The following is a 24521-nucleotide window of genomic DNA, read 5'->3' as shown; positions in this document are numbered from 1 at the left end:
TAAATCATTCTATTATAAAGACACATCCATACGTACATTCATTGTGGCACTATTTACAATAGCAAAGACTTGGAACCCACCTACATGCCCATCAATAATAGACTGGATAAAGAAAATGTAGCACATATACATCTTGGAGTACTATGCAGCCATAAAAAAGATTAGTTCATGTCATTTTCAGGGACATGGATAAAGCTGGAAACCATCATTCTCAGCAAACTGACACAAGAACAGAAAAACAAACACTGCATATTCTCAATCATAAATGGGTGTTGAACAATGAGAACACATGGACACGGGGAGGAAAACATCACACACTGGGGCCTGTTGGGGCATGGTGGGGGATAGGGGAGGGATAGCCGGGGGTGGGAGGATTCGGGAGGGATAACATTAGGAGAAATACGTAATGTAGATGACGGGGTGATGGATGCAGCAAACCACCATGGCATGTGTATACCTATGTAACAATGCTGCATGATGTGTACATGTACCCCAGAACTTAAAGTATAATTTTAAAAAAAGAAGGAAGAAATGAAAGAAAAAAGGGAAGAAGAAACGTCTTCAGATTCTCATAGAGACCTGTGACTCACAGAAGACTAAGAACTACTGTTTGGGACTATTAATATGCCAATAAATATCCCAGATTGGAAAAAAAAAAAAAAAACCTCACACAAAAAAAGAGATTCTCACAAAGACTTCTGTGGCCCAGGGTGGCTTGAAAACATCAGGGTGGATTCCGTGCCTCCAGCAAGGTGCACGGAAGGAAGGTAAAGGAGGGTCTGCGTAGCTTGGTGGCCACACAGACTGGAGTCAGGGACATCCCAGTGTAATTTCCAGTGGACGCTGGCCACCTCAGCAGATCCAGCATAGTGACAACACATGCAGAGGGGCGCATCTCCTGGCACCCACTTAGTGCCTGGGTCTCGTGGGAATGGCCACCCAGATAGGCTGCAGCTCAGCCTTGGCCAAAGGCCAAAAGGAATCCGGACTCAGAACAGAACTTACCTTGAATTAAGGAACAGTAAGGAAGCATTTGCATACACCTGGCTGTGTGGATGGAGGCCCTATTTGCCGCAGGTTGGTTTTCATCCAGGACTGCGGGGATTATGCAAGCTGCTTGCATCTGCCCCACAGCCTCAATACAAACCTGGAATTAGTTCGAAGCCCGTGGAGGAGTGGCTGTGAACCTGAGGGCGAGGCACAGGCAGGAGGAAACTTTCAGAAGTCAGCGTGGATTCTGCTAAGATGGGGTTTGCTACGGGACTGGGCGGTATGTTAACTTGTCACCATAGATAAGGGTGTGTGGCAGGAGAAAAAGAGAAAGGTGGAGTCAGCCTCCCTCCCTGCTTGCTGACAGCAGCTTTCAGGGCCAAAGATAGGAGAGCAGATCCCCGCAGCTTCTAATGGCAACCAAACCAATCTCCCACTTTTAAAATCAAACATGTGAAACGCCAGGTTTTGTGCCTTTCCGGCGAGAAATAATCATTCTCAAAGCCAGATATTCTTCAGGTGAATCCCCACTTAACGACCTTGAAGAATTGACAAACGTTTGTAGTTAGACACAAGAAGGGCAATCCTAACAGTGACTGCTCTTGCTGTAACCTGGACTTGGAAGTTGCGTGACTGAATGAGAAACTGAGGTGGGAGAAGTGAGCCACAGCTGTAGAGAGATATTAGCCACATGGAGAAAGAATTCAGCTTTCCCATCCGCCAGTTCAGTGTCTTGTCGTTTTTTAAATCTCATCTTGTCCTGCACTGGTTTCTGTCCTTTTCTTATTTTCTTGGGTAATTTGTGTGGGTAAAGGTCTTTGCAAGAAATTTTAAAGGGAAGCTAATTTTTAAGTCTGTTATTTATTGAAGTATTCCTGATGTAATTCCTGCTTACAAAAAAACAAAGCAAGCATCCACTGGTGACCTGCTTGCCTTTCTCATTCTAGAATTTTAGCTATACGGCTGAAGAACTGTCTTTGCCTTCTGGAAGTTTTCTAGAACATAAGCAACTTTTCTTGGGGTTGGGGGTGTCCTCTATGGAGCAGGTCCGTGGAAGAGCTGGCTCTGCCGTAGCCTGAAGGCTGGGTGTCTACGCAGATGTGGAACGGGGAGCTTCTGCTTTCACTGCTGAGTCAAAGCAGAATAGCTGTAAAGAAATGAAAGAAGGGACATCCCTGAAATCCAACTTACAGAACCAGCAAAAGCTGAAAATCTTACCCAATCCTAAGGCCACGGTTCAGACACGAGGCAAATTTTACATCTGTCAGAGCTGACCTTGCCCTGTTCCCCTCCCAATGAATCCCCTTAACCCTTTGAAGAGAAATCCTGGGCGACAATGTTCTTGGACCTTCATCAACTGCAGTATGTGCACATGCACAGAAGAGATGCCCTGTGTGCAGGAGAGACTTTCTGGGAAGCACCGAAGTGTTGGGAGCTCTATATGAAGACCTGGGGACAGGTAAAGTTTGAAAGTTATAGGGTTTTACAGCCATAAGGGAAAGGGGGCTTTGGGGCACTTGCACGGATGAAGGTCGGTGGTTCAGTGGTTATGGGTTAAGCCCCTTGGCTTGGTGGTAAATGCAATGCCAGGCCCTCTATGCGGTGCAGTGCTGAGGAATACTCAGGGCTTAGTGAGGAGGGAAGAGCAGACACATTGCTGTGGATAAAGCCCCATCCTGTGTGTTTACCTGTGCCCAGCAAAAGAACTAGAGGAATATTCCATGAAGTCATATCCATGGTTGGCCCTTGGGAAGTCATAATCCCCCTCTTCTATTACATTTTTGGAGATTTCTGAACTTTATAGAATAAATATAATTTACAATATAATAATTATATAATAAATAAAATTTATAAACTTTGTATAATAAATATGAAGTTTGTAAAAGTTATGTAATCCTTTGCCACTTTCTTCTGATTCTAAAAACGACATAACTTTATTCTTGAAAATGTTGTACAGAACAGCTTGAACAAAGCATTAAAACTCCAAAATTGTATTGCTCAGAATTGCCATTACTAATCATTACTTCTTTCCATTCAGTGATTCAATCTATACAAATATGCACTTCTACACATGTACGGACAGATGTGTATATATTTTATATCACAAAGGTGGACTCTTTCTGTATATATCATCCTGAATTTTTATGTTTTTGATCGGGTGAATACATCATCATTACATAGGTCAATAAATACTTCATACAATTTATTCAGTATGATGTTTAATTTTTAATTGTTCTACAATATAACATTATAAGTGTGTAGAAGAATAAATTATTTTAGCCAATTATTTCCATGGGGCAGTTAATTTATTTTGATATTGTCATTTCAAATGCAAAAATATGATGAATTTCCCATTTACAAATTTTGTTTCAGCCTTGGCAGATTATTAAGATACATTCTCAGAAAAAAAAAATTAAAGAAAAGGAGAAAACATGCGTTTCTAAGGTTTCTTAATATATTGTTAAATTGTCTTGAGGAATGCACATACCAAATATTTTTGGGGAGTCTTAGAGTTTCTGCTGCTCCATACCCATGCCCATCTCAGTTATTATCATAGGTTTTATTTTTTCACATGTACTGTTGTTGAGTTTCAAATTTAAGTATTTGTGTGTGTGTGTCTCTGTGTGTGTGTGCTGCGTGTGTATTCCAGATATGAGTGTCAGATTTGTGGTTTGCAAACATTTTCTACCAGTTTGCAACTTGTCTTTCCATTCCTTTTGCAGTGTTTCACACTGCAAGGCTTTTAATTTTAATAAGGTTCAATTTATGAATTTTTCCTTTTATGCATTGCGTGTTTGGTGTTAAGTCTATGAACTGTTTGCCTAAGTCTGAATTTTACAAATTCTAGAGATTTTTGTCTATAATTTATTCTAAAATTTTGTAAATTTAAATTAAGCCAATTACCCATTTTGTATTTTTGTATAGAATGCGAGGTTTAGGTTGAGGTTCTTTTTTTTAATTTTTTTGCCTATAGGTGTGCAATTACTGAGCAATTGATTCTCAAAAACATTTTGCAAAAAGCCACATAATTTAGTCACTCTATTTAGCCTTTACTTTTTTAGTTGCTTTATATTGAGTTTCCAGATATAGTCTGTTTTTTTTTTTTATTATTATTGCTTTGGCTATTAAAATTCATTTCCTTTGTGTTATAGTTCATTAGCTTTTTAAAAAAAATTGACGTGTATGCAACCATTTAAAAATATGCATTTGTATTTTTATCTTACTGCTTACAGAGATTGTAATCTATACACTTTCTAATTTTTGAAAGTTATAACATTTGACGTAACATAGGTAATCAGAAAAATGTTCCACAAATACTAGAAACTGAAGTACTATATGCTGGTTGTATGCTATGGATTATATTAAATATGTATTAAACCAACTTCATTATAAAATCATTTATCTTCTTGCATTAGCAGGGGACAATGGCCAGTATTTATTTTGGGGATGGTCAACAGCGGTTTATCTTATGTCAATTGAACTTAAGTTGGTTAAGAGGCAATATACTATGAAAAGCATAGCCACAGAAAAAACATAATGGAATTGGATCCACCTTTCTTGACTTTTATGTAACAGTTAGATACTCTCTCTCCTGACGAAACCAGGCTCACTTTTCCAAAAATGAACTGACTGGCCAATGCCTACATCCCCGTGTGCGGTGGCAGCCCAGTAGGCGGGTTCTTTACTGGACTCACACCTACATCCATTCTCTATCTGATGTGTGTACTTATTAAGAGCCGATTGTATCTGTTTTCAGTGTTATAATATAGTTGAATTAAATATTACTTACATTTATTATCTGTAATTATGAAAAGAGAGCTTTTGTGGTTCTGGGTTTAGCATTAGACACATTAAGCATTGCTGTCAAGAAAATTGTATTGAATTTGGTAGCAGTGTGATAATTGCCAAAGCTCGGGGAAAATCAGAAAATTCTAGAATGACAGACATGCAAATTGTTTCAAAAGGATATCTAAAATCATGCTTTTTGTTAAAAAAAAAAATGGAAAACTGTAAAAGTTAAATTTATCAGGGTATTTTCATGAGACATTCTATTTCTATTAGTTTTGAATTTCTGCACCTCTGGATTTTCATTTTACTAACAGTTGTAATAGTAATAGTGGAAAATTATGATTTTATATTACATTACTTTTATTTCAAGAACTCTGATTCTATCCATCTTTTAAGCCACAGCAACCATAGTTTTCCATGTAAGGCTTCACGCTAGGCTTCCAAAGTGTGTGTGGATGGAAGCTTCACTTATCTCTGATGGAACAATGGAAAATTATGCATTCTTTTTCTCATTCTACAGAAAAAGAAAAGGATACACTAAAAGAAAGAATGACAATAGTAACACAATGCTACCATCAGAAGAATATCCTCTTGCCTTTCAGCTTTGTAATTCTTCAGTGAATCTGCCCAGCATGAGATAGAAGTCAGCTTTCTAGAAGCACTGGATTCCTTTTCTTCCCCTCGTCCCTGAATCTTGTTATGCATACACTCAGGCTCCCTGCATTTTATAAAGCAGGCAAGTAAAGACAAGCTCAGCCCCCTGAGATTTCAGCATACACTCTGACCACTTGCTAAAGCAAATGCTTCCTTCTTAAAATAGTATAAGATGACAGAGAAAAATAAAACATATTTACATAATAATGTCAGAATTTTCTCTTAATGTGACCTATGAGGTTAAAAGCCTTTCCATTCAAGAGTAGATCAAAGTTATTTGAAATGGAGATCTATAGCCCAGAGGGAGATGGGGGTGGGGGGAAGACATTCAACATGGGATGAGAAGGACAACAGAGACAGAGGAAAATAAGCAGAAAAAAAAAAGATGAAGAAAAAGAAAGTGGCAAGATGCTTGATTTGATTTTCCTACTAGGTCAGATGATGGCGGTAGGCTGGTAAGAGTAGCGGTGTTTAGTAGGGTCTGACAGTGTCGGTGCTGGTCTCTTTAAGAAAGGAAACTGGCTGGTGGCTTTGGAGTGTCTACTGCACAAGCAGCTCTGCGCCCAACACTGGGGGACACTGCAGACAGGGGGTCCGGGGTGCACACTCTGCTTGTTGAGTGTCGGCAAGGAAGTTACCATTTGGAGCCACACTTACTCTCCTCACTGACTTTTTCTTGAAAACACAACAAATATTTGATGGATTATAATCATGCATCCACGTTTTGTTATGTAAGATCCCATTTGTGGATGATACAAAAAGATGTGAGGAATATAGTTCTTGCCATCAGGTAGTTAATAATGTGTGGCCAGCTGTGGTGGCTCACGCCTGTAATCCCAGCTGGAACCTGGGAGGCGGAGGTTGCAGTGAGCCAAGATTGCACCACTGCACTCCAGTCTGGGCAACAGAGTAAGACTCTGTCTCAAAAAAAAAAAAAAAAAAAAAGTTTAGTAAATATGTATTGAAGGAAGTAATGAATGAATCAATGTGTGTATAATACATCCTTAGTATTTTTTACCCATTTCTGCCTACAAATGAGTAATAGCAGAATGAGTTCAGCAATTACAGGATTTTGTGTAACTTGTTTTATTTTCAGCAGCCTCATGTAACTGGACTGATATCCACTTCCAAAGGGGGAAATAATTGTGTGTTTGTGATATTGTGCTCGCCTGGAGCCAGAACCTGAGCAACGCTATTTTTATAAAATGCAAAACTGTTTTTAAATAAGTTGCAATGGCTGCCCCATTCTCCTCACAATAACTACTGTTCTTGGCCGCTGTAAATAGAACTGCTAGTTTGTTCTGCAAAACTATGTAAAGCTGCTTACCTTTTCTTATCAGTAACTGCTAAAATCTGTGACTTCTATCACCACCCAGACCATGTGTAAACAAATGTATATCTTGACTTCTGTAAACCACTGAGGTAACAAACAGAATGACAAAAGTCCCCTAGACCTTGGAATGTCCAGAACCTTTTCATCCCCATCCCCGCTCTTCACCCCCACTCCCAAGGTGGTTTTTCAGGTATAAAAAGTCTTGGCACCCTCCTTTTGATGCCACAGGTTGGAGAGACGTGAGTCCTCTGTGGTCGCCGGCATAATAAATGACCCTGCAATCTGGCATACTTTTGTCTTGGTGCTTTCTACGCTTGGTCAAATACAACATGTTCATATTTCTTTAAATGTATACACCTTTAACTCAGAGACCATAAACTCACACAGTAAGAATTAAACAGAGACAGTCTGTATAGAACCATTTTGGGTCCTCATTAGCCTTAGCTGAAGAAGAAGGCAAGAGATTTGTAGCTCAAAGAGATAAGAAATTATAAATTCTCAATCCTTCTGATAGGGTTTAGTGCCGATTTGGGCAGTGTGAACCCAGAATTTTTGAGACAAGTTTCAGTCAATTTAAGAAGTTTCTTTTGCCAAAGTTAAGGACACGAGTCCATCACAAATCCTCAGGAAGTCCTGATGGCGTGTACCCAAGGTGGTCCCAGCCCGAGTCCATGACAAATCCTCAGGAGGTCCTGATGGCGTGTACCCAAGGTGGTCCCAGCACGAGTCCATGACAAATCCTCAGGAGGTCCTGATGGCGTGTACCCAAGGTGGTCCCAGCACGGCTTGCTTTTATACATTTTAGGGAGACACGAGACATCAATATATGTAAGATAAACATTGGTTCGGCCTAGAAAGGCGGGACAACTCAAAGCAAAGGGAGAAACGAGTTGCGGTGGGAAGAAGTTTTCCAGGTTATAGGTAGATAAAAGACAAATGGTTGCATTCTTTTGAGTTTCTGATGAGCTTTTCCAAAGGAGGCCATCAGATATGCATTTATCTCAGTGAGCAGAGGGATGACTTTGAATAGAATGGGAGGCAGGTTTGTCGAAGCAGCTCCCAGCTTGATTTTTTTCCCCTTTAGCTTAGTGGTTTGGGGGCCCCAAGATTTATTTTCCTTTCACAGCAGACAGACGGGTAAGGCATTATGTCTGCTGCCTGACAGTTTAGGTTTGCCACATCCAGAGACTCAGCCAGCAGGCCTCAGCAGCTAGAGGAGGAAATCTGTGGACAAGAGAGAGTCTATAACTTGAAGACACCCTGGAGAGAGAGTGACAGGGCTCTTTCATGGAGGCCTAACTGAGTACAACCATAACCTTTAGCCGGAGCATTTGGAGGCTGGACACCCTCACATGCATTAATAACCTAGTAGTTCTTTAAGCTGGGTTACTCAAAGCCGTTCCTGTTTGTACTTTTTAGCCACTGCATTTCTGCCTAAGGTGGAATTGCTGCATGATCATCCGGGCACCATAATCTACTTTTTATTGAAAGCCTAGTGGCTTCCAACTAATTGAGGGAACAGCCCTGAGCACTGCTTTGCAAACGTAGGCTCTGTGTAAATCAATTGGGAGAATTACTTTAAAAAAAAAAAAAAAAAAGGGCTAGGCTCTGTGGTTTATGCCTGTAATCTCAGCACTTCGGAAGGCTGAGGCCAAGGTCGGCGGATCACTTGAGGTCAGAAGTTCGAGAACAGCCTAGCCAACATGGTGAAACCTCGTCACTACTAAAATACAAAAAATTAGCCAGGCATGGTGATACACAACTATAATCTCAGCAACTCAAGAGGCTGAGGCAGGAGAATCACTTGAACCAGGGAGGCAGAGGTTGCAGTGAGCAGAGATTGTACCACTGCACTTCAGCCTGGGCAATAGAGTGAGGCTCCATCTCAAAAAATAAAAACAAAAAAAGGGCAGACACCTAGTTCCTACTCTGCCCAATTCAGTCGGAATGGCTGGCGTTGGGGCCTGGGAATTAGTATGTTTAAAAAGTACCTGGTCCAACTATAAGAAACTGACCATCAAATTTGCTACTTAAGGTGAAGTCCCCAAACGACGGTGATGTCTTTCAGAAGCTTTTTAGAGTGCACAACCTCAGGACTCACATTGGTCCTATGGGTCCAAGATCTGCATTTTCCTGGTGTTCTTAGGTGATTCAGTTATGCATTAGTGTCTGAGGTTAAAGAGACGAATTTTTACCAAATGGCGTATACAAAAGAGTTTAGCATCCAAAAGGAAGTCCTGAGGCCCCTACCGATACATTAGCAATTAAGCAGGCTATTTCCCTGACCTCTTTGTGGGAATTCTGACAGGGATGCCCCATTTACCCAGGCCACAGCTTTCAACCCCTCACAGGAGAGAGCATGAGAGTGAATGAGGCAGGAACTAAAGGGCATGAGTGCTGGAATCAGCAGGACACTTCACCACTGGCATGAGCACACAGCACACACTCAAAGCCAGTGCATTCCACCCTTCATGGGAGAGGGCACTCGGTGAGGCGAGGCAGGAGCAAGGCAAGTACTTTGGGGCTCCAGCAGGAGGAACACACCTTAGAGGCCCCATGGCAGCATCAGGGAGGGTGCCCATGAGACCTGAAGCTGCAAAGGGAGTGCAACAGTGCTGTTTTAGCTCTGCCATCTGTGGACAGCTTCAGTGTTAACAGCTCAGTGGGCCCTCTGCCTTTTTGTGTGAGGCATCTGACTTCTGCCAGTGAGGGCAAAGGGTCAGTATGACAGCCTTTTGCATTCACACTCATGGCACCCGAGTGCTTGTCTGGTGTCCAGGAGAAATGAGGTCACACAAATAAATTGAAAGATGGAAATTGCGGGGGGATTTTATTACCAATGGAGGTGGCTTTAAGAAGGAAAGAGAACTGAAAAGGGAATGTGATGGAAGGTTGTCTTCCTTTAAGTCCGGCCATCCCCAGCTGGATTCTTCTCCAAAGTTTTTTCATCAAGCTGTCCCTTGAAAGTCAAACCGCTTCTCTCTGATGTCCAACTGCTTCTCCTCTCTGTCAGCTGGGTCTGGGGTTTTTATAGGCACAGGATGGGGTGCGGTGGGGCCGTGGGTGGTTTTGGAAAAGCCAAAATTCGAGCGGGAGAACACGGATGTAAGTTCTCACTTTGGGCCCTGGTGTCAGGTCCTCACTGGGGACCTGCCCTCTTCTGCCCAGAATTTTCCTGCCTCCTGTCCCTATCAGCAATAACTATAAAATAAATGTTTGTTTAATTGATGGATAAATGCTGGGGAGGAAACATTACACCAAGTATTAAAGTTCACGTGTATATGATGAATAAAGGCCCAGCCAGGGTGCTGGTGCCTTCCTTACTCCAAGTGCCCATATCAATTTAGTTCCCTGTGTCCTGTCTTCAACAAGGTAGTTTAGAAGAAATGTCACTGCCAATACATCAGAAGTTGTCATTAAGAGACACACGAAACTGCTTGCTTCAGTTGCTAGTTTATTTTATTTACATTTTTTGGAATATTTCCAGCCAGAGACTCTGGATTTTCTGCAAATGCATGATCCCCAAGCTCAGCAGGTATCTCAGCTGCCCTGAATTTCTTTTTGGAGCTTGGTGGTCTCTCTGCTTATGTGTACTTGTGGTTCCAAAACCCTCGGTCTCCTCATGCCCTCCACCTCACCCTGCCAACTCCTGTCCTTGCCTATGAGCTGTTAGCTACATCACAGAGGTAGAGGCAGGCCTAGAACCATCTCCCTCAGCCCTCTTCATAGAGCTCCACTCTTTAGCCATTAAAATGTGTGAATATTTGACAGATTCTGGCTGTGGCTCTTCCTCTGTCTCTCAGTTGCAAGTTCAACTTAGTTACAAACACACTGTCTTTCCTTCCTCCATCTATGGTCCTCTTGCCCATGCCTGGTGCTGCTCCAACAAGGAAAAATATATAAGTAGAATAAGGCACTCACAAGTCTCATGCCAAGGAAACTTACAGTCATATCTGAGGGTTGGTGGCTGATAAAATTCAGTGTTGGTCAGATTTCCATAGATAGCAAGCAAGAATATGATAAGAAACAGGGTATCTGATGACGAGAGGACTCATAGCAGTACCCGAGAGAGGGAAGAATATTTGATGTTTATAAGTACTGGCCCTCATGCCCTTGGACGTTACAACCCACCAGGATGTGATGCAGTCTGCAACTTTATTACAACCATTCAAAATGTCATACCATGGGTGGAGGGTGTACCATAATAGCTAACTAAAGTGTTTGAATAAATTTTCAAACATTTCATTTTGTGTTTGCACTTGTTATTTTTCGTTTTAAATATGCTTTGCAAATATCAGTGAAATAGCTGGTTTCTACAACTCCAGGCCATTTTTAAGTGTCTGCCATGTGCTAAGCATTGTGCTTTGCAATGAGGCAAAAGAGCAAGAGACAGAGCTCCTGCCCCAGGGACTTATTTTACCTTACTGTGAACTCTCACTCAGCTGTCATTTCAATCATAAAGAGATACTCTTGTCTAATTGACAGTTTCTAACTTTTACAGTACAGATATTCTATGGCTGAGTTTTCTGCCTGTGCTAAGTTACTGTTGCCTGATAGACCTAAAGAAACAAAATCTTCTGGCTTTGGAAATCGATAAAATCAATAATCTACTGGCAGAGCACCCAAGCATGGCTAACATTAATTAGAATATGAAACCAAACCTGGCCAAGGGAAAACATTCACAAATTGCAATAAGAATCACAGATTATTAGACCTTCTTTTTTTAATTTTTACTTTTGTGGGTACATACTAGGTATAAATACTTATATATATTTGTTAATATTCAATTTTTGTGAACACATAGTAGATATATATTTATAAGAGATATATGAGATATTTTGATACAGGTGTACAATGCATAATAATCACATCAGGGAAAATGAGACATCCTATTATACTTTCTCCTAATGTTTTAGAATATGACTTACTTTTGGTGGTGTGTGATATGTGAAGAAAACAAGCAAGTAACTAAAATACACATAGAATCTCTGTTTTCCTGTATTCTTTACAAGAGAAAATAAGTTAAAGATGGACAGATTTACACGCCAGTGCTGCCCTGCACATTTGCAGGACCAGTTTGTCTGATGGAAAGAGCTGGAATACCATACCCTCTTCTCTAAAAGAGAATTAGAGAGGAAGGTTTTGATGTTTATGTAGTTTTAAGTTAGGGTGGTTCTTTGCATAACAGTGACACTTCTTTTAAATCCTCTGTTAAACATATAGACAAACATCATACATGTATACATATAGTGTATATACACACACATATATTCACATGCGTGAACATGCACACACATACACTTTCCACATCTTACAAACCTGCACACAGATGAAGGGAAACCATACATCCCAAAGATAAGACTAGAGCCATATGTTTTATTTATAGGTATAAATTTCAAAGTGAATAGTAAATTTTTTGCCTTATAGCTTGTTTGACAGGATAACTGATTGGATTCATCTCAAATACGCAGCCTGACCTTTATGATTCTGGTATTTGAGTTGTATTAGACTTACTCCATTGCCTTGTGGATTTGTTCTATGTGGTTACCTTTTGTGGAACATAATTTACCCTTTAGCACATAAGCTAAAGTGTGTTTTATTATTCCATGTTATGATGGCTTTCCATTGTGTTTATTTGTTAAACACTCTAAATCACTGCAATTGTTTTTATCCTAAAGTATTTTAAGTGCCGTTTTGTTACGGTGTGATTAATCACTTATCTTTTCAACAAATATTTGTCTAACACCCACTAGGGCCAAGCAGAATGCTATAGTTTATGTTTATTAAACTCAGAACAAATGGGCTCTGTCCTCAAGCAACTGAACTTTCTAAACACAGTATCATGACACGGGGTAGAAGGGAAGTCCAGCAAAGTCCTTCGAGCATCATAAAAGCAAGCCAGTCACCAATAGTTAACACCACAGAATGCTTCCGCTTGCCATGGAGGGGCGGGGACAGGTCACAGTTGATAGGACTGGGCGTGGACAGGAATGGTTGTGGTAGAAGATGCTGGGGGATCAGAGGCAGGAGGCTGCAGGGTGCTTGTCAGCTTCCCCAGTGGCTCACTTTTCTTTAGGAAATGTCCTTCTGCCTGAGTCAGCTTCCAAGACTTTGAGGGGCTACTGGCCTAGTGGGAAGCTCATACATGACAGCTGCAGACACGTCTGTGGTTTGAACCCGCCCTCTCCCACTTCCTGGATGAATGACCCTCAGCAAGGTATTTATCCTATCTATGTCTCAGTTTCTCTGTCTGTTAACTGGAGATGCTAGAAATACTACCTACCTCATAGGGTGTCTGCAAGCATATGCATACGGCATTCATGTTCTTGAAGGTATTGGAATACAACCTGGCCCATACTAAGCCAATAAATGCTAGCTCTCTCTGCAAGAGATTAGCCAACTTTTTAACTTTCTGATTAATAAAATCTCTGCTCTTCTTTTCTTTTTCCTGAAATATTTTTTTATACATTTACCAATGTGCGAGATACTACTTTTAAACCTGGGGTCTCAGACATGACTTCATGCCCGTCACACCCAGCCCTCAGATGGTTTACAATCTGGCAGAATGTGTTGCTCCATATTTACCCCATATTAAGTAATATATATATACATATTTATTATTATTAAAACATAATACTGTGAAAGTACGAAGAAAGAAGGAAAGACCAGCTTCATGAGGAATGTAATAAGGGCTGTTGGCTTTGAAGGATAAACGAGAGTTGAACAGGTAGACAAGATGCAGAGAGGTGGGAGGGTCCCTTCAGCCCAGGAATCTGAACCTGCAAGGATCCATGATTGTGCCACTGCACTCCAGCCTAGGCAAGAAAGTGAGAGAGATTCAATTAAAAAAAAATGAAAGAAAGAAAGAGAGAGAGAGAAAAAAGAAAGAAGAAGAAAAGAAACAGAAAGAAAGAAAGAGAGAAAGAGAGAGAGAGAGAGAGGGAGGGAAGGAGGGAGGGAAAGAAAGAGAGAAAGAGAGAGGGAGGGAAGGAAGGAAGGAAGGAAGGAAGGAAGGAAGGAAGGAAGAAAGAAGCAAAGAAAGGGAAAGAAAATCTTTTCTAGATCTAGGGAAGAAGCACAATGAAAGGGAGATGCATGAAGCAGTCATCTATGTGCAGTCAGCTCTGGCTGGCTGGAAGAGAACACATTTGGACTTGAGGCTGAAAGGAGTGTCAAGGCCAGGATGAAGAGGGACTGGCTTCTGATGAATTGTGAGTAAAACAGAGAAATAGAATAAAGACAAGATTTGCAGATAATTCAAAACTCTTGCTGACTTTTCTACTAACATGTAGGGATAGAACTTAGTCTAAAATATTAAATAATTGCATGGAGCCCAAATCATTTGGAAATTATGATTAAACTTCTTTTGAGCATAAATCACATACTCTTGCTTTTTACTGAGCTCTTCCAAATCCCAGATAACTCAATAGAAAGATGCTTGTGATTAATACTCATCTGAGAATAGATATTTGGAATTAAATAATTGTGACATCCATGCCACAAATAAGTGATAATTCACAAAATCAGAAGGATTTTACAACTATGTATTACTTTGTTAATATTTTTCTTTCTAAAAATTTTAAATTCCACAGTATTAGAAATATCTTTTCACGGCCAGGCTGGATGGCTCACAACTGTAATCCCAGCGCTTTGTGAGGCCAAGGCAGGTAGATCGCTTGAGCCCAGGAGTTCAAGACTACCCTAAAAAAAACATAGCGAAACCCCATCTCTGTAAAAAAATACAAACATTAGCCAGGTATGGTGGTGCACGCTTGTAGTCCCAGCAGTTACCTGTGAGGCTGAGGTGGGAGGATTGCTGCAGCCCAGGAATTTGAACCTGTAGTAAGCCATGATTGTTCCACTGCACTCCAGCCTAGGTGACAGAGTGAGACAGTCTAAACAAACCAATGAAAGAAAGAAAGAAAAAAGAAAGAGAGAAAGAGAGAAAAAGAGAGAAAGAAAGAAAAAACAAAGAGAGAGAAAAAAAGAGAGAAAGAGAAAGAAAGAAAAAAGAAAGAGAGAAAGAAAAAGAGAGAGAAAAGAAAAAAGAAAAGAAATATCTTTTCAAATACAAATTGGAAATCAGATATAAGTTTCAGAAGGGCATTTTAATCTCATAGTGATTCCTTCCTTCTCTTACCTTCTAAGGCATTTAAAGTCTCTGCTCCATTGTTTGATGTTGAAAAACTTCCGTCTGGCGGGTGGTGGGCACTGCCATGTCTGTTGTGTGCTCCTCTCTGTATGCATGGTTGCCTTTGACGAAGCCACTAAAACACCAAGCTCTTGCTGCTGGAAAAACTGGGGTTCAGAAAAGACAAATAGTGTGCTGAAGAGGAAGGGGCCATTAGTGGGTGATTCATGCTTGAGTCCAGCTCTGTCTCCCAAGCCACATTGCTCTCCATGGTCCCACTGTTTCCTTTACTTTCAGGTGCAGTATTCTTTGCCTGGTTCATAAGTGAGTATGTCACTTCCTTACCAGTTTCCTGGGGCTGGCATAGCAAAGCACAGCAGAGGCAGTGGAGATCTGAGAACCTGGGTATTTATCCTCGCACAGTTCTGGGGACCAGAAGACCAAGACCACGATGCCCACAGGGTTGGTTCCTTCTGAGGGATGGGAGGGAGAATCTGCTCCAGGCTCCTCGCCTGGCTTCTAGCAGTTTTCTGGCCATCTTTGGTGTTCCTGGACATGTAGAAGCATGGCTCAATCTCTGTCTCCATCTTCACATAGTGTTTATTCGATGTGTAATCATCTCTGGGTTTAATTTCTTATATTTATGGGGACACAGTAATATTGAATTATGGCTCACCCTGATGATCTCATCTTAACTAATATAATGTAACGGCTTTATTTTCAAATAAGGAGGTAGGATTTCAGCATAGGAATTTTTAGGGCATGCAATTCAATCTACAACACACCCCCATTCAATTAGAAGGACATAGAGATAAAGGACCATGTCTCGTAGCTTTATATTTCTTCAATTTTGGAACTTAGACAAAGCTAGGCACCTGTAGGTCAATTGCAGCAAAACCATTTTAAATTAGAAACTGGCATTTAGAATTAGGCATGAGTGATTCGTATAGCAGGGCAGAGTACATGTGAGTTAACAGGGATTTGAAAGATATGTGCTGAACATAACTGTAACAGATGTAACAAAATCAACCCATAAAATGAAGAATACTTTGCAGAGAGTATGATTCAATGTCAGTGCCTGTTCAGAATCTTGTTCCTCCCATTGGAGAATGAACAAGACCTTCAGGAAGTTAGAGAAAACACAGATGAAAAGACCCAAGCTACAGAAGGAGAAGAAAGCTGTGAGCCTCTGGAAGGACACCAGGAGGTAGAAGTTTCTATAGTCCACTGGGGAAACCACAGACTTACAGTCTCCAAAAGTCAGACCAGTCAATAACCAGAACCTGGGCCCGGTATCTTCCTTTTAGACATATGCACTTAGTCCAAAGCTGATCTCAGAAGATGGCCAAATGTTGAGTTTAGAGCTTTGGCAGAGTTGAAATCCCTTCCCCCTAAGTGATAATTGATTCTGCATTCCAAGAGTATGATGCAGTCACAGGCAGGGTGGGAGCCAATGAAGACCTTGGAGGTGTGGTGGGTGGATCTTCAGATGCAGTGTAGACACACAGTAATACCCACTGGGTGTGTCTGAGAGGGTGCTGTCAAAGGAGATTCACATTTGAGCCGGAAAAGTCAGACCCACCCTTAATCTGGGTGGGTAGCTTTCAATCAGCTGTAGTGAGCCCGGAATATACAGCAGGCAGAAAAATGTGAAGTGACAAGATGGGCCCATTCTCCCAGCCTACACCTTTCTCCCATGTTGGATGCTTCCTGCCTCAAACATCGGACTCCAGGTTCTTCAGTTTTGGGACTCAGACTGGCTCTCCTTGCTCCTCAGCTTGCAGTCAGCCTATTGTGGGACCTTGTGATCTTGTGAGTTAATACTTAATAAACTCCTATTAGTTTTGTCCCTCTAGAGAATCCTGACTAATATAACCTGGAAAACCTGTCACTGAAGGATGGGGAGAAAATATTGGAGTAAAATTTCAAGGTAAAATAAATTGCAATTTATTTGGAAATTAAGTGAAACTAGAAAATGACATCCGAATGTGTTGAAAACACATTTAACATAGAAAGGACACTAAGAGAACAGGTTTTGGAATGCTGGGTTTGAATTTCACTGTGGCCATTTTTAGTTTGTGATTTCAGGCAAACATGCTTTTTCTTGCTGTGAGTCCCCTCATGAGTAAAGATTAAAGAGTAACCCCTTCTTTACAGTGCAAGGTAAGGTCTACATAAGATGATGAATAGCAGATGTATACTCTTGTAAAGAATATCATGCCAAGTACAGAGTACAGAAAAAAAAATTTTCTTCTTCCTTATACTGCAAAATTGACCCTAAAATAGTGTCATTTATGCTTACTCAGAAAATAAAAACTTGTTTATAAGATATAAACTAACTTGGCCGGGTACGGTAGCTCATGCCTGTAATCCCAGCACTCTGTGAGGCTGAGGCGGGTGGATCACAAAGTCAGGAGTTCTAGATCAGCCTGGCTAATATGGTGAAAACCCATCTCTACTAAAAATACAAAAATTAGCTAGGTGTGATGGTGTGCACCTGTAGCCCCAGTTGTTTGCGAGGCTGAGGCAGAGGAATTGCTTGGACCTGGGAGGCAAATGTTGCAGTGAGCTGAGATTGTGCCACTACACTCCAGTCTGGGTGACAGAGCAAGAATTAAAAAAAAAAAAAAGATATAAACTGATTTATGGAAGACAAAACAAAACATTGGCATGCATCTGACATCTTAGCATGTTGAGGTATCTAGTAAGGTCACAACAGATAAAAAAAGATTTTGATCTGCAAGAAAGATCCTGTTGTAGGTGATCACTTCTTCCTGGGAATGGCCTGCTGTGTATGAAGGTCAGATTGACAGATGCCCTGAGGACAGTACTGAATCCAGATGGCGGGATTTCAGCACAGGGCAGGTAGGGGCGTGGCCTCTCACCAGAGTCATGCTTGAGGAAACAAGGTCCTAGGTGAGCTGAGGTGGGTGTGATGTATCGGACAGGGGAAGAGTGGATATGGGGCACACAGCAATGAGAAATTTACTCACACAACTTGAACTGAACTGGCCAGACTTTTTCTTAATCCATGTTTCTGATGTTTGTATTTTCTCTATACAGAAACCAGTATCCATCTACTTGAAAATCTCCAAATAAATATAGCCACATTTAATGTGCTGTTACCAAATGTTCAAGAACTTTCTTGCTTTTTTCTTTTTTTTTTTTTAATTTTTTTATTTTTGCCTTGTCAGGAGAGTTAAAGATTCATGTCCCTGGTGGAAGGCCTGGGCCTCTGAGCAGTGGTGCTGCTGTTTAAATAACCGAGTTTATCAGCATAAATGCCAGTGGTCAGTCACCCTGGAGACACTTGGGTTTTGTAACATTTGAAGTAGATTTGCATTCTCAATGAAAATTAATCTCTTCAAAAAACAGTTAAATGTACAAGCTTTGTTCAAGTAAACATCAAAAATGTTAACTCTGTGTGATAAAGGGCAGCCTTATGCAGTCTCTTAGAGAAAGATTTTAGTGGGTTGAAAATTGCATTGGGAAACAAAAATCTAAGAGGAAAACCCCCGAAATACCATTTGCTTCCGAGGGATATTTCTCTGGCCCTCAAAGATGTGGAAGCACATCCTTGAGCTGTTACTCCAGAAGAAAAACTCATTTCTCCCAAGATATTGACTATGTTCTTTGTCGACTGTTAAACCAGAGGATAGAAAATCTTTTATGTAAAGGGCCACATAGTAAGTGATTTGACTTCCAGGAATGTGAGGTCTGTCTCCACTACCAACACTGCCTATGGAAGCAACCACAGACAGTACTAAATGGTAGAGTCAGGAATTCACCTTTGGCTGTTCTTTGCTGACACCTGGTAAGCCTTCTTTAGATTAAAATTTGCAGGATTTTTTCCACATTTTTTTCAAAGAGATGGTTTTTGAAAATTGTATTTTAAAAATGTGCATTTTCATTGTATTTTAGTAGAAATTTATTAATAGCCACATATTTACTAAAAATACACAAAAGTGTAAAAGTTGAAGTAAAGATAAAGTAATAAGCTAAAATAATCACTTAATAGCACAACATTTTTATGTAATCAATGTGATTAAATATGGTGTATTAGATCTGAAAACTTGGTTTAACAATTTCCTGTTACAACACTTTGAACATATGAATCTAAGATCAGTTCAATTTGCTGATTTTTAATGGCTGTAATGGCTGTAAAAGACACCTCATACTGATATGCAGAAAGAATCCATGTTTGTGCTTATTAAATTATAATAGTGTTAAATCCCATATGTCAATTAGCTAAAATTTTTTTACAAATTTGTCCTGCAAATTTTCATCTTTTGCAATGTCAATCAGTTGTTCTCCAAACTAACTGGAAGATATTACATGTTTCTATTATTAACAGATGGATTATAATCCCACTGAGACTCCATATTAAAACTTTTTAAATAAAAAATTAGAAATCATGTTTTCAGGATTTTCAGAAATGCACAATGAGGTTCTTAAAGTTTTTGTTTTGTTTAAACAGGTGATTTATATTGTTTTTGGCAATAAAATTAAAGTGATGGAAATATTTCTGAACACCTGTTTATGTAATGTTCTTACCAAATAGAAGTGAATTAAAAAAAAAAAAAACTTACTTCTGCACTCATCATTAAAATGTCATCTCTGCTCTGAAGGAATAGAGTCTGTTTGAGTTCCTGCAGACAGCTGCTGGAAGGCAGGGATCTGGCTGTCATTGGCTTGCTTTCGCGTGGGCTCAGAAACAGCTTGCAATGGAAGCAGAAGTCTCAGCTCTGCCCTCTCATCCTGGTTCACTTGTCCTTGCATTATGAGCACAATGCTAAATCTACTACTTTTCTGAGTAATCTTCCATAATAACTGTTCTTTTTGTGAGAATATTCAAATGATATTAGAGAATATTATCTGTAAATTCATAAACAAATAAGTAAAAAATAAGCCAGTACAGATGGTCCCCAACTGGAGACTTAAACAATTTAGTGACTTAACGACAATATGAAACCATTGCTTTTCACTTTCAGTCCAGTGTTCCATAAGTTACACACTATATTAAACATTTTATTGTAAAACAGACTTTGTGTTACATGATTTTGTCCAACTTTAGAGTCATGTAAATGTTCTGACCACATTTAAGGGAGGCTAGGCTAAGCTATGATGCTTGGTAGATGAGGTTTGTTAAGTGAATTTTGACTTCCAATATTTTCCATTTAGGATAGATTTATTGAGATGAAACACATCATAAATCAGGGAACATTTATCAATCTCATTTTGATAAGGTTAAACAAATCAGGGTGCCGCTGTAACCCCCTAAATAGAATAGCTGTCCTCATACCTTTCTTTTGGCTACCTTTCATATAGGATATATTAGATAATTATCTGATACATGGAAGGCTGAGGATGCCAAATCAGTTCATACAGTAATTGTCTGTTAGGCATAGTGTCTTTCTTATCTAAAAGATATATGAATGTAAATAGCCATTTCTGAGTTTTCCTCTGGAACCCCAGTGTATGGACTTGGGGATCCTCTGAGCAACACCCCATTTTGGATATCATTGCCCATCTCTGCAGTCAGGAACAAGTTTTCTCAAATATCTGGAGTGCTTGGTTCAGTCAGAGCTTCTCAGCCAGTCCCTTGACTATTGATCCAATGATGCAAGTATAGAAAATGTCTATTTTCTATTAGTTCCTTCAGTCATGATTCATAGAATCACGTGGTTGTTGGTTGTTCACTTTCTCATTTGATACTTTGGTTTACCCCATGTTCTTCTAAACAATTTCATTTTTTCATGAATTGCCAAAACTTGGTTCTTTTTGTTGATAACCACAAAATCTTGCTTGATGTGCATGGTGTTAATGAGTCTTTGTGATTTAAGCTCTGCCTACGTCTGTAATCTCAGGTCTCATTTCCTCGTATGGTCTATTTTCAGCAACACCAAAAAATGTACATATGTTTATGTATTTGTGGGTCTATATGTGTATTGATGTGTGATATGAGTTGTGTGTGCATGTATGTGTATGTGTATTTCCGTGTTATGTATGTTTATGTTTCCATGTGTTTATATGCATGCTTGTGAGTTTTATGTGTGTGTGTGGCTGTGCATGTATGTGGGTGTTTATGTGTGTATATGTGGATGTTTATTGTGTGTAAGTTGTGTGCATGTATGCATATGTTTGTGCACTTATGTGTAGTTTGTGTGTGTATGTATACGTGCATGTGTGTATGTTTTCGTGTTTATGTCTACGTGAGTTTTGTGTGTGCTTATGACTGTGTCAGTCTTGTGTGTGAGTTTTGGGTGTGTGTATTTATGTGTGATATGTGTGTGCATGTGTGTACATGAGCTGTGAGTACATTTATATGGATATATATGTGCATGTGTATGTAAGTGCGAGTTGTATGTTTGTATGCCTGTGAATGCCTTTGTGTGTATATGTTTATGTGTGTATGTGCATACACATGTGTTGGGGGAAGTGCATAATTTCACTCTGGATGAAGCAAAGCGCGATACTGCCTTCCGCTACTCACTCAAAGAGCTGGGAGAGGGAAGCGTCCTGACACTTTGCCTTGTGTCCACTAACACACTTAGAGGGCCTTTCTAGAGAAGGAAAGCCAGGTCATAGCCCAGAAGGCAAAGAAATAAGAAAACACTAAATAAGTTGCTTAATTTTTCACTATTAATGGATGAGGTTTTCAAGCCATTACAATTTCCTTCCTAAAGATGGAGTAACTCTGAAACATTGTAAGATTTGGGACATGAAGAGGATGGCCTCTGGGTTACCTACAGTGTCTTATCTAGTCCCCTCAAAAACTCCATGTGCTAGACTTTATTATCTTAGCGTTTTTGTATTAGTATAGATTTGGGGGTATGCACAAGGTTCAGAAAACCAACATGACCTCCAGAAAAATAGAGAAAATTTATTGTCTCACTTAAACAGGGGAGAATAACGTGGTGATAAGCTCCAATGTCACCAGGCTACTTTCCTCATCTCTCATGCCTATGTTTCCTTCCAGCTCAGCCTCATTCACTCCAAGTAGCTTCATAAAATGGTTGAAAAAGTGAGTTTTAGCAAATGTCAAAACTCGTATCTCAGAGCTTTGTCGCCAGAGAAAAACTGGTTTCCTCACTTCACCTTCTTCAATTCAGAAAGGTCCTAGGCAGGGCTCTGTCTTGCTTGGCTTGGGTTCAATTCTGTTCTGAGAAGAATCAACTTTTATGGAGCCAATATATATGCAATTAACTTAAGCTATTTTCTCATGCTGGCATAGAATGAAGAAGAAAAGAAGAGGAGAAGTAAGAAGAACAGGAGGGAGTGGGGAAAGGAAAGACATTAATGGCTATCTTCCCAGCCATGTCATTGACCAGGTGATTCCCTCAAGGGAGTCTACTGCAGAGTCTTATCTTCCCCAGTTAGTCTTGGGGGCTGTGGCCCTCCTAGGAAATGGATATCTTTCCAAGCTGAGTCTCTACCACATAAAAATATTATTTTTAAGAGCAAGATTTTCAAACACAAGCCAATTCATGTATGTAACGATCACTTGAAGAAACAACTGTCTTTTCCAGTCCTGGAGGAAATTCTGTCTATGTTGGATTTATTGATAAATGCTATGTTATTGTATAACTTGGAATATAAATATTGCTCTTTTTAATATGTTTTAAGGACAATTCAAGGGAATTTAACAATTTATAGTACACTTTTTCTTACATGTGGCCTTTGAAACTTATTTATTTATTTTTTGAAATCCATAGAAACAGAAAATAGATTTGTGTTTGCTTAGGCCAAGTGGGTGGAAGGATAGCTGTGGGGTTTCTTTTTGAGGTGATGAATTTTTTTTTAAATGACTGTGGTGATGGTTGCAGGTATCTGTAAATATATTAGAAACAATTGAATTATATAATTCAAGTGAGTGAATTATAAGCTATGTTATTTATGTCTCAATAACACTGTTTTAAAGAAACTTAATTCATTTTACTAAATTAGATGCTATGCTAGCGTAGAAGAATGAGTTCAAACGCTCAGCTGAGTGAGTCAATAAGTCACTGACAATAGCCAGGGTCAGAATATTAAGGGAGTGAAGGATATCACATATCATATGCCAATTAAGTAGGGAAATTATTAGTGAAACATTTTCTTAATGGTGCAGGAATGAGAATGGATCTTATTTCTTTATTGATTATAGATTTACCAAGTGTCTTCTAGCTAAGGGTAAACAAAGGTCTCTAGAAATAAAAATATCACCAGCCCAGGCTCTGCCACTCAAGGTTGCCCCAAATCCCCTCCTATGTTTTCTTCTGTTCTACAAGGCAAATATCCTCAAGCTAAAGTAATATTCGGGCAAACGGAATAGGAAGAATGAATAAAAGGCTAAGTACAGGAATAAATATATGAAACCCTGTGGGTATCTAGAACTGGGTGTGGAAGAAAAGAAAAATACTGTGACATTGGAGAATGTGAAATTCTTCTGGTCAAACTTTACTTTCTGAGTGTCCCGGGCAGTGCAAACCTTCACATTCAATATGTGCAGAGGACAGTGTGTCTGGGTTGAAAGCACAACGGGGTGAGTGGGAATAAAGGCTGGGGTCCTACTAAGAGCAGATGGGAAGAAAATTGAGGCAGGAATTCCAAACACAATCTAAGGTGAATTGATAGCTAGATTAGGCAAAAAACAAAAAACAAAAAACAAAAAACTGTCACCTATTTTAAAAGGGGGTTACTATAAAGAAAGGCTTATGAAGATCCTGCTTCAGTCAGAGGCGTGGGAGCTGTCAATAGGCCAAGACAACAAACTAAGAGAGTCACATAGCCACGATGGAGCCTGGGGCTAAACAGAAATGTGTAACAGCCATCTCTAAACTACCTGATGAGTTGTAACACGTGTTGCTTATAAAAAATCATCAGAAGAGATCACTAGACCATCGAAGACTGAAGGGGCGATTTGGATTTTCTGAAATAAATACATAACATATGCAATTTAGAGCCTTGGTACATTCTGATGCTGTTCTTCTTTTTCTCTCACTCTCTCTCTACTTTCTTACCATGTGCAAATTGTTGGAAAGCTTTAATTCTAAAAATGTTACATTAAAAATTACTTCCCCTAGGGCGCATGCAAACTTGTAGAAAACTAGGGTAATAGGCAGATCAAAATGGCTCGTGCATCTGGATGATTAAGGTGAACAGTACTGTCAGCACTAAGTCACAGGAAACACAGAGAAAGGGGAAGAGAGGTACATTCAATGTGTTATTGGCCTCAATCCATCATTTCTCCCCTTTTTCCATTCTCAAAGCTATTTCCCTTTGTCATTCTTCTGACTAAATATGTAATTTTTCTTCCTCATCCCTTAACTTTTGATGGTCATATAGCCAGCTTGGCCAATAGAATCCAGTGGAAGTGATCGTGTGCCTCAAGATCTTTACCTTTCTACATGCTTGCTCTTGTGGACAAGCTTGAGCTCACCTTCTGGAGATGAGAGAGCTTCTCAGCTACCCGGAGTGACCAATTGAGATCAGTCAACACTCAGAACACTTCAACATGTGCAGTTGTGCCTAGTCAAGACCAGCAGAACCCCCCAACTGAACCCAGCCTAGGTCTTTGACTTGAAGACTGCTGAGTTAATTATTGCAGCAAAAGTAGCTGGCAACTAACTTTAGTGAGTATCT

The sequence above is a fragment of the Cebus imitator genome, unplaced genomic scaffold (assembly GCF_001604975.1).
Source record: "Cebus imitator isolate Cc_AM_T3 unplaced genomic scaffold, Cebus_imitator-1.0 Scaffold139, whole genome shotgun sequence".
NCBI lineage: Eukaryota > Metazoa > Chordata > Mammalia > Primates > Cebidae > Cebus > Cebus imitator.
This window is presented reverse-complemented; position numbering follows the sequence as displayed.